This window comes from Triticum urartu, chromosome 3A, assembly GCF_056163025.1.
Source record: "Triticum urartu cultivar PI428250 chromosome 3A, HENAU_Tu73, whole genome shotgun sequence".
Lineage (NCBI taxonomy): Eukaryota > Viridiplantae > Streptophyta > Magnoliopsida > Poales > Poaceae > Triticum > Triticum urartu.
In genome coordinates, this window is record NC_141875.1 from 23582659 (window position 1) to 23592708 (window position 10050).

The 10050-nt window shown below is 49.3% G+C and overlaps 1 pseudogene; it reads left to right on the top strand.

Moving 5' to 3' along the window:
• Positions 1-1848: 1848 nt before the first annotated feature.
• Positions 1849-3945, top strand: LOC125549615 (aspartyl protease family protein At5g10770-like; annotated as a pseudogene).
• The last annotated feature ends 6105 nt before the right edge of the window (positions 3946-10050 follow it).

The following is a 10050-nucleotide window of genomic DNA, read 5'->3' on the forward strand; positions in this document are numbered from 1 at the left end:
AATATGATTTGTGGATGCACTTTTCCCACAAATTGGACACAAACTAGGTGTGGGGGCTTTGCGGGAGTCCGGACAGCAGTCAGGTAGGACTCCGACACCCCCGACCCACTGAATCCCCCCTCTTGGTCCCATTTTCTTCCGATCCGCCCCTTCTACCTCTTGCTTTGCATCCTCGGCCTCTTCCTCCGACGCCGTAGCTGCACCTCTTCGGCCGCCACACAGGCATTGCCGGACCTCCGCAACCAGCACCGACGCACCCGCTCATCTTTTACGACAGTGTAGTCCACCCAGGACTCGTCCATAGCAAGGTACACTCTTCCTCCCCTATGGACTATGTCCATGGGGGACATTACACCCGGCAGGTGTTCGGTCAAATGTCATTGAGCTAATTTTCGAATGGCATGTCGTTATTTTAGAGTACGAAGGATCTCAAGGTACTCGAGCATGGAAAATGAGGGTTGTGCAATGCATGGTTGGCCATATGAACGGATTTCCTAGGCATGCACGGAATGGGGCTCTTCTGGCGGCGCGTGCATGATTCGTTTCACGTGTGAAAGCACATTGTGCCCTACTATATGCACATCATCCAACAACGAAATATGAGGTCATTATTGTATCCATGGTACGCCATCCAGACCACCGTCATCAAGTCTTGTGACACGGTTGCTTTGCTGGGGGCAATTTGGCCATTGCGCGCGGCAGGGGAAAAGATCGTAAGCTTTACTTCTTGCTCAACTTGTCGATTGAATTATTCATTCACTGGTTGTTGCTCTACATGTTGTGTAATCCATACGTGTTGCCATGATGTACCATAGGACAGACGGATGACCATTATTTAGGTACATACCCTGTTAGATGAAGCTGGGGCAGTAGGTGTGGGATGACATGATTCGTTCATGAAAAACTTGTTCATCATCTGGTTAATCTAGTTCAATTTTAACTATTGTTGTACTAGACTTATTTGCGTGTGATGTATGAATGATTTGTACTATTTTACATCCGAACTTTGATGAATTCCGTCGGCTTTGCATGAATTTCGTTCGGTCTATTGAAATGCGGTTTGAATTGTATGCGGGCAGCATTGGATGGCTGCCCCCCTCATCCGTGTCTACGAACTAACCCCCCTGTCTACGAAAGGATGCCGAAGCAAATTTACGGGTCAGCGTTGGAGATGCCCTAAGAGCGTTTACATCACTACTTTTGTGATCTAAATGCTCTTATATTTTATTTTATTTGCAGAGAAAGTAGAAGAGAAGAGAAGAGTCGCTCTGTCCTCAGATTTTAGCCACGTCCTCTAGTTATTGTTGATCAATCTAGCACCAGGAGACAGTGAACATCTAATCGATGTCTATAGTGCAGCTGTGCTATATCATCTTTTCTGGCGAAGTTTTGATGGTGAAAATGGCGTCACACAAAATAGAAGTCTCATATAATCGTCTTGGTGTGACTGTCGTGGTTGATCGGTTGACACACGTTCTGGTCGCACAGATTGTCAGCTGTAGATATGACACGGAGGAGTTTTTAATGCCTTTGTTTCTTCTCGTAATTTCGCTGTAACTTCGGCACAGGCGGGCGTTAATTCCTATATATCGTGCGACTTTTCCATAGGCACAAGTCTTGTTTCGTTCTTATCAATTGTTCTGTCTGGAGCGTTCGGCTGAAAGAGGAAAACATAAAATAAGGGAGATGCCATTCACAAGGATGAGAAGATGCCATGAGCTCACGCCAACACTCTACAAAGGAGAATTGAGCATGCTTATGCTTGCAATCGAACCCTATGTGTATATATACGGCAGCGCACCCTGATCGTATTGTGTACTACGACGATACAGCTTGCATAGAGGAGCAATGGCTTCATCAGCAACTCCCTCTGTGCACTTTTACCTGCTGATTCTGCTTGTTGTTCTTCTTGCTCCTCGTCTCGGCGGCTCCTCCCAGTACACAGGCTACATCCGTGGTGGGAAGCATTTCATTCTCGGTTCATCCGGCGCACAACGTCCACCACCACCGACGTCCTGCTCTACCATTTCTTTATTTGGTGAATACCTTGACTGCGTGAATCCCATATGGTCTTTAACTAGACTTTAGTACTCCATACTAAATATGAAATGAAACTTTGCATGTATTGCACGTCATTATGCATAATATATAGGAGTATTACATTTCTTCATGCCTAGACAGTATAACATTTTTATGTTCCCCGGTGTTGACTAACTTGTCTATATTTTAGGTGGCGGCGGTGGAATAGCAAGACCAGATGGTTCATTTATTTCTTCCGGTAAGGACAAGAGAATGTATAACATTCTTCAAATGGATTTTTCTCTCAAACTGCTTCTCAATTTTACGACATGTCTAGCTCCATGATCAACTTTGTTTCAACTTCTTTTTCTCCTTCAAAGTTGCCACCTAATATATTCTGAAGTTGTCAGGCATGGTCACAAAAGTTACCACATGGCAACTTTGATATCATCACAACTGCAACTTCAATAATCTTGGGACGATAACTTCAGAGCTCGGAAAAAAGTTCTTTTTGAAAACAAGTTGACTTCCTTGGTTAACTTAGTCTTGCTATTACCCCGCAAAAAAACTTAGTCTTGCTATTTATCATTGATTTGTGGTGCAGACCCTGGCAGCTTGGGACATTATTTTTACATCTGGCTTTTTTGACGTCTTCAATCTAAAATAAGACATGTCAACTAACATATGTATATTTCTCCAGGAGATGGCGGGGGAATAGCAACAAAGTTGCCCGTACTCCATCGACTGAGCCCATGCTCTCCCCTCAACACGTCTACGCTCGCTCTACGTGGCTTTCTCCGACGCAGTGGCAGCCTAGGTCGTCCACACTCACGGCTACTTAACTCCGGTGCGACCATCCCAACCACTGGCATTCCCTCCCCGACTCTCCCGGGCGCTTCCGAGTTCCACGTAGTCGTCGGCTACGGCACTCCGGCGCAGAAGCTCGCCGTGTCATTTGATACCACACTGGGAACCACGTTTATCCAGTGCAAGACGCGTGTCGATGATGCCATCGACAAGGCATTCCATCCTTCTCAGTCTTCCTCCATTGTCCAAGTCCCATGCGGCTCGCCGGAGTGCCCGTTGAAGTCCTGCTCCGGACCTAGCTGCACGGTCATCGGGAGCAAGAATGGCTCCATGGTTTTCAATGCCACCGCCGTGATGGACACACTCACACTCGCGCAAGCGACACAGGAGAACATCAGGGCCATATGCTTGGAGATGGGCAGCGAAACATCTAAGAGCTTATCCGGCATTCTCGATCTCAGTTGGGACAACCACTCATTGGCATCTCGAGCTCCTTCGTCTCCGGACACGGTGGCCTTCTCCTACTGCCTACCCTCTACGGTCGCCGCCCAGGGCTTCCTCTCCATTGGCGCACCCCGGCCAGAACGCTCCCGCCACTTCGTTGTCTAAACCCCCTTACGGACCAACACTCTACTCCCAGACATGTACGTTGTCCGGCTCACCAAACTAGATGTCAGCGGGGTGGATGTCAAGACCCCGTACGCGCCGCACGCCGGAAACGCGTTGTTCGTGCTCGGCACCACGTTCACCTACCTGAAGCCGGAGACCTATACGGTTCTTCGTGAGCAGTTCAAGTCGCAGATGACGGAGTACCGCGTGGCGCCGTCGATGGGCGACCTCGACACCTGCTACAACTTCACTGGTCTAACGAGAATGAGTATGCCATCCATCACACTATGGTTCGAAGGATGGGCATATATTGTCCCCGGCATGGAACAAATGATGTATTTTGGGCGTCGGGGAGATATCTTCTCCGTTGGGTGCCTCGCATTTGCTGCGGCATCAGACTTGCCACCGGGGATCACTGCGGTCATTGGCACCCTGCTGCAGGAGAGGACAGAGGTGGTGTATGACGTTCATGGAGGGAAGATGGGGTTTTCCCATAAACAATGCTGGTGAAATCATTGGCTAAATATTTGCACCTCGTTATTTTACCCTGAAGGCTGGAATGTAGAAGCTATTTACGTTTCAAAAAGGAAAAGAAAGGAGGAGATCTGTAACTTTACACTACAAAGTTTATCACCAACCGCTTTCTGAGTGATGTCCTATTTTATCGTGAATGTAGAGTCCCGGATGTTGAGCTAGGATTCCTAAAAAGATTCTTCACTTTTACATTCCACAAAACATACGTGATGATCTCTCTCAAAAGCTTTCGCCATGATGTATCACATGTGTATTCTCATTTCACCTATCCTCAATTGAAAAAATACTCATAAGCGTCGTTGTAGGATACAAAGAACCAATTTGGAACAACGCCCCAAACCTATAGTTTAAAAACCCAGACCGGTGACCGAACCGGTGAGGCCGCCGGTTCAGGTTTTCATCGGTCTGATCATGGTTCAGTGTGTGATTTTTAGGATAAAACTTTATTTATATTAGTTTTATTTTATTTGATAAGGTATGAGAGATGATTTGGTTGCCGCAGTATTACCTTGAAACTATGACACACATTTCGTGTGACACATGTTTTTCAATCCACACGTACGAATACTCCCATGACTGGTTCAAGCACTCTGGCTTTCCTCGGGGTTTTGCAAGAAAACAACGCAATTTGACCAGGTAACTCCTGTCCGCTGAGGGTGGTCCACAGAGCTAAAGAAAGAGCGAGGGCAGTGATGCAGGCGGACGTCAGTGGTGGAGCTAGACAAAAATGTTCTTGGGGGTGAGGGGTAAGAGCAACTCCAACGGGGTGACTCAATCGGACACCGATTTTGTCCGTTTGAGTCGCCCGTCCGCCTGTTCGCATCCGCCTTTTTATTTGAGTCGGCATGTGTGTCCACCGAAAGACAGACACATTTTTTGCATGTCCGTCTTGGCATTTCCTCGAACACGTAGCAGGCAGGGTAGCTCGCACTGGGGTGCACGTTCACCATGGCCGGGACAAGTTGCAGCCACGCGAGCTCGTACGAGGGGCGCCTCCGCGCCTGGCGGGCACGACCACCTGCTCGAGCAGCTTCGGCCGGGTGCGAGGCGAAGCCGGCGGTCGAGCTACAGAGTGGAGGCGGCCGGGCGTGCGAGCTCCAACGCGGACACGCACGAGTAGGGCGACACGGTGGGTGTGTGAGACAAGGCAGGGTGAGCGCGGCCCGGCGCGGCACGGCGAGCGTGGCGAGCTCCAACGCGAAGACTTGGCTTGAACGCACGCCCCGACCACGCGCACGTCGGACGCGAGCAAGAAGAAAACTCCTGGCTCATCTAGTGGACGACCTCCTCCTCACCTAGTGGGTCCGAGCGGACACCAAACGGACAGCAGGCGGACGCTGTATCCGTTTGGGTCGCCCCCGTTGGGCTAAATTTTGTGTCTGAATGACCAAAACGGATAAAATGGGTCACCCCATTGAAGTTGCTCTAAAATATAAAGAATATCTGTAATCAGCAACTGCTACTGTGCTATTGAAAGAATAAATTTATAATGTGTATAGTCCAATTCAATCAACAACTAACTAACTGAGAGAGAAAATTGTACCGCTATCACAAAAAAAATCCCACCTACTCCTCCTATAAAAAAATATAAGAGCATTTAGACCACTAAAGTAAGATCATTACTTTAGTGATGTACCGCCAATACTTCGGTGTTAGAGAATTTGTTAGGACTGCCGTCCATCAGTGGAGACTGGCTTGGTTTAGTCTCACCTCGCTTACGGGAGGAGGTCATGACCAACTTATAAGGGAGACTATCTCTCCTCCTTTCAGTCCGGGCTTTTGGGATGGAGTGTGCTCTCCGGTGAATGTTGGCCCATGTGCGCATAAACATTCAGAACGTAAGTAGTGTGTGGGCTAGATTGAGTTGGACGCTAACATCTGGTATCAGAGCCAGCATCACCATTACTTCCTTAGGGGCTTCTCAGGGGGATGTGGATGTTAGGGCTGCTGTCCATCAGTGAAGGCTGGCTTGGTTTAATCCCACCTCGCTTACGGGAGGAGGCCATGATCAACTTATAAGAAGGAGTATCCCTCCTCCTTTCAGTCCGGGCTTTTGAAATGAAGTAGGCTTTCCGCTGAATGTTAACCATGTGCGCATAAACGTTCAGAATGTAAATAGAGTATGGGCTAGATCAAGTTGAACTCTAACAAAATTTAGAATTGAGACAAATTCTGCAGGCTGCGGCAGCCGGCGACAACCAAACGGCCGGCCGGCCGGCCAGAGTTCAATTAGCTGACAACACCGAAGACCCGCGACCACCGGCCATTGGCTGATGCTGGGCGCGCCCTTATCGCCCCAGGCGCTCGAGTCGTCGTCACCGGCCCAAACGCGGAGCTCCTCCTAACGTCCTCGCCTTCTCCCCAGCAACGGCCAGATGACGTCGAGGGCTCGAGGCTATCCGTCACGGCGCCATCGGCTGGTTGAGTGAAGCACGCCACCGAGAAGCGATCGAGCTGGTGCGGGAATAGGGCTTGTTCGTTGGTGCAAAAAGGGATCCTGTAGATAAGTAGATTAGGGTTGTATTTGAGCTAGGTGGATGGCACTTACAGAATCAAATACACAAATTCGCATGGGGGGTGGCCTGCGACCAGGGGATGGCTTTCTACGTGTATGTGCATGGCCCATCTAAAAGCTGCAGGGCAGGGCGAGTACTACCTAGTAAAAGAAAATTGCACTTTGGTTGGGGGTGGGCCACGGCCCCGTCAGCCTTCTATGTAGCTCTGTCGTTGGCGGACGTGTCCGTGTCATCCGTGTAGCAAAAATTATCCTAAGAACAACTCCAAGGGGGCAACCCATTTCGTCTACGGCCGTCTGTTTGGATCGGCGTGGACAGAAAAGGCGGCCCAACATATCGACCCAAACGGACGCGCATTCGTTTTTCGTCCGCAGGCGACTCATTCCCGGCCCATTTTTGAACCTGATTTGCGTTGGCACGGACACGCGATGGACGCACGCGCTCGCCTACTCCTGTCCCCGGGCCCGCTCGTCTGTGGCACATCGGCCTCCCCTCCCCCCGGCCAACAAGCAACCCTCACCCCCGCCTCCTTCGTCACCGCCGCCGCCGCCCATTTTGCCGGCGACTCTTCTAACTGCCGCCGCCTCCACATTCGCCCAGCAACGCCGCCCCTGCCCCCAGTCGCCGCCGCCGCCGTTTTGCCGCCGGGGAGCAAGCTGGTTCCCGCCGCCGCTTCCCCCACCGCCCAGCCGCCCGCGACCAAGAAGACGCCTCGCCGCCCCCGCCACATACGACCGGCACGCTCGTCGGACGCCGTCACACTCGTCGGACGCCGGCCGGGCAGCTAGCTGGTCTGTGGGCGCCGCGTCTCCCCTCGCCGGCCGACTCCTTCTTCGACGCCCGCAAGTTGTTCGACAGTTTGCCAAGGTACGAAAATGGACTCCGCCGACAAGTTCTTTTTTCACAATTTTCTTTGCGACTCCGACGATTCGTCGTCCGACGACGAGGAGGAGATATTAGCTGTCGTGTTGGTCCATCACCACCTCAACAACCAGCGGCCGTTGTTCCGTGGCTCCATTCAGGGCCACCTTCCGGCGTTGAATCGTAACCGGGAGAGCGGGCATTTCCTTCTCTGGAAGGACTACTTTGATACAACAAACCCGTTGTTCAAACATCACAAATTCCGCCGCCGGTTCCGTATGAGTAGGCATGTTTTCAACCGTATTAGGGAGGGAGTGGTCGGCTATGATGACTACTTCGAGTGCAAAGAGGATGCCATCGGCAAGATTGGTTTCTCCTCTTATCAGAAATGCACCGCCGCCATCCGAATGCTTGCATACGGAGTGCCCGGTGATCTCATTGACGAGTACGTCCGTATGAGCGAGTCTACATGCCTAGAGTCCCTGTATAAGTTCTGCAAGGTTGTGATTGCTGTGTTTGGCCCTGAGTACTTGAGAGAGTCGACAGCTGAAGATACAGCCCGTTTGTTGGCGATGAATGCTAGCAGGGGCTTCCCGGGGATGCTTGGCAGCATAGACTGCATGCACTGAGAATGGAAGAACTGCCCTTCTGCTTAGCAAGGGCAGTATAAGGGACATGTCAGGGCTTGCACTGTCATACTAGAGGCCGTGGCGTCTCAAGATCTCTGGATCTGACACTCTTTCTTTGGCATGGCTGGATCACACAATGATATCAACGTGCTTCAGCGCTCGCCGGTGTTTGCTAGGCTTGCCGAAGGCAACAACCCACCGGTGAACTTTACTGTCAACAGCCACAACTACGACAAAGGCTACTATTTGGGTGACGGTATCTATCCTCAGTGGACCACTATTGTAAAGACAATACCCAACCTTGTCGGAGAGAAAAGGAAAAGATTTGCCCAAGAGCAAGAGAGTGCTAGAAAGGATGTCGAGCGTGCCTTTGGTGTTTTGCAATCTCGATGGGGCATCGTTCGGTATCCTGCTAATACTTGGAGCACGCAGAAACTATGGGAGGTGATGACTGCTTGTGTGATCATGCACAATATGATCGTAGAAGACGAGCGTCCGGAACGTCTGTACGATCAAGGCTTTCAGTTTCAGGGTGAGAATGTTGTGCCTGAGCATGGAGTAGTGGCAACATTTGAGCAGTTCACTCAGTTTCATGAAGACATGCGTGATTAGAAAACTCACGTGCAACCGCAAAATGATTTGGTTGAGCATATGTGGACTCATGTTGGCAACCAATAAATGTATCTTTTTTTATTCGTTTGCAAAACTATGTGAAACATTTTTATTTTTATTTGGCCTGTAAAACTATACTATTTATTTGGGCGAACTATTTTGTTTGTTAAATTTTCATTTCACAATATGTTGAATGCAATGCAAAATTGGCCAGCCAGCCGGCCACGCCTGCACATATGGATCGACGCGTTAAGCGCGCTGCCGACCCATATGAAAAACAAGGCGGACGCCGGGCAGGCGGCCGACCCCAACGAACAAAAAGCGGACGAAATCGCCGTCCGTTCGGGTCGGCCCGTTGGAGTTGCTCTAACCTTCAGTACTTTAGTTACCATTTTAGTTTAGTTTTTCTGTTTGTGGACAGTCGTAGATATACGGAGGTTGTCCTTGCATCCCTATGCAAGGATCGCTGGTTCCGATTTTTTGGTCCGGTTTGGTCCAGTTTTTTTAAAACTATATTCAAACCCGGCGGATGAACAGACATGCAAGTGCAAGGGCAAATTTGCCAGAACAACACGACCAGATAGGAAAATTCTTGCCCTTCCATCCCCCAAGACGCGCCACACGCTGTCGGTAAGAGGCGGAAAGTGCACCTTCATAAGCTTTCTAAAGTGGAGGTGCAGCCAAAATATTTTTATGGAAAGGTTCAAACTTGGGTTGAAAGGTGGCGCCCCGGACCTAGTGGAAGAGCGAACTTGGCTAATGTATGTGCTTCAAAATTGACAACACGACTCTCAAAAATAAAATTACATTGAAACTGCTCTGACTTGAGTTTAATCTCACTAACTATTGCTCCGTAATTACCTTTGCTACCATTTAGAATATCTGAGACGACTTGCTTTGAGTCACATGAAATGATAACACTAGTGCAGAACCGGGTAATAGCACCAGTTCATAAGGCCCTTTAGCGCCGGTTCCATAACCGGCACTAAAGTGTGGGCACTAAAGCCCCCCCCTTTAGTACCGGTTCAGCACGAACCGGTGCTAAAGGGAAACCACATGGCACGAGCCAGCTCCGGGGGCCGGGAGCCCTTTAGTACCGGTTGGTAACACCAACCGGTACTAAATGTTTGTGGATTTTTGTTTTATTTTGTATTTTTCAATTAAATTTGTGTTATCAATTTAATTTAGGATTGTTTTACGTTATAATGAGTTGTAGTCGTCATCATCATCATCATCATCGCATATTAATAAATAAATAAACTCTAGCTAGCTAAAAATCATTGTAGCCGTCTAATTACCACTATTTAATCATCATAATCATTACCGCTACATATCTAATCATCACCAACACTGGCTAGCTTAAAGAGAAAACATTCACTTTGTAACAGAAGCAAAGATATCATCGAGTTCAACATAATCATCATCAACATCGAAGTTCAGGACACGGACATGAGACACTAATT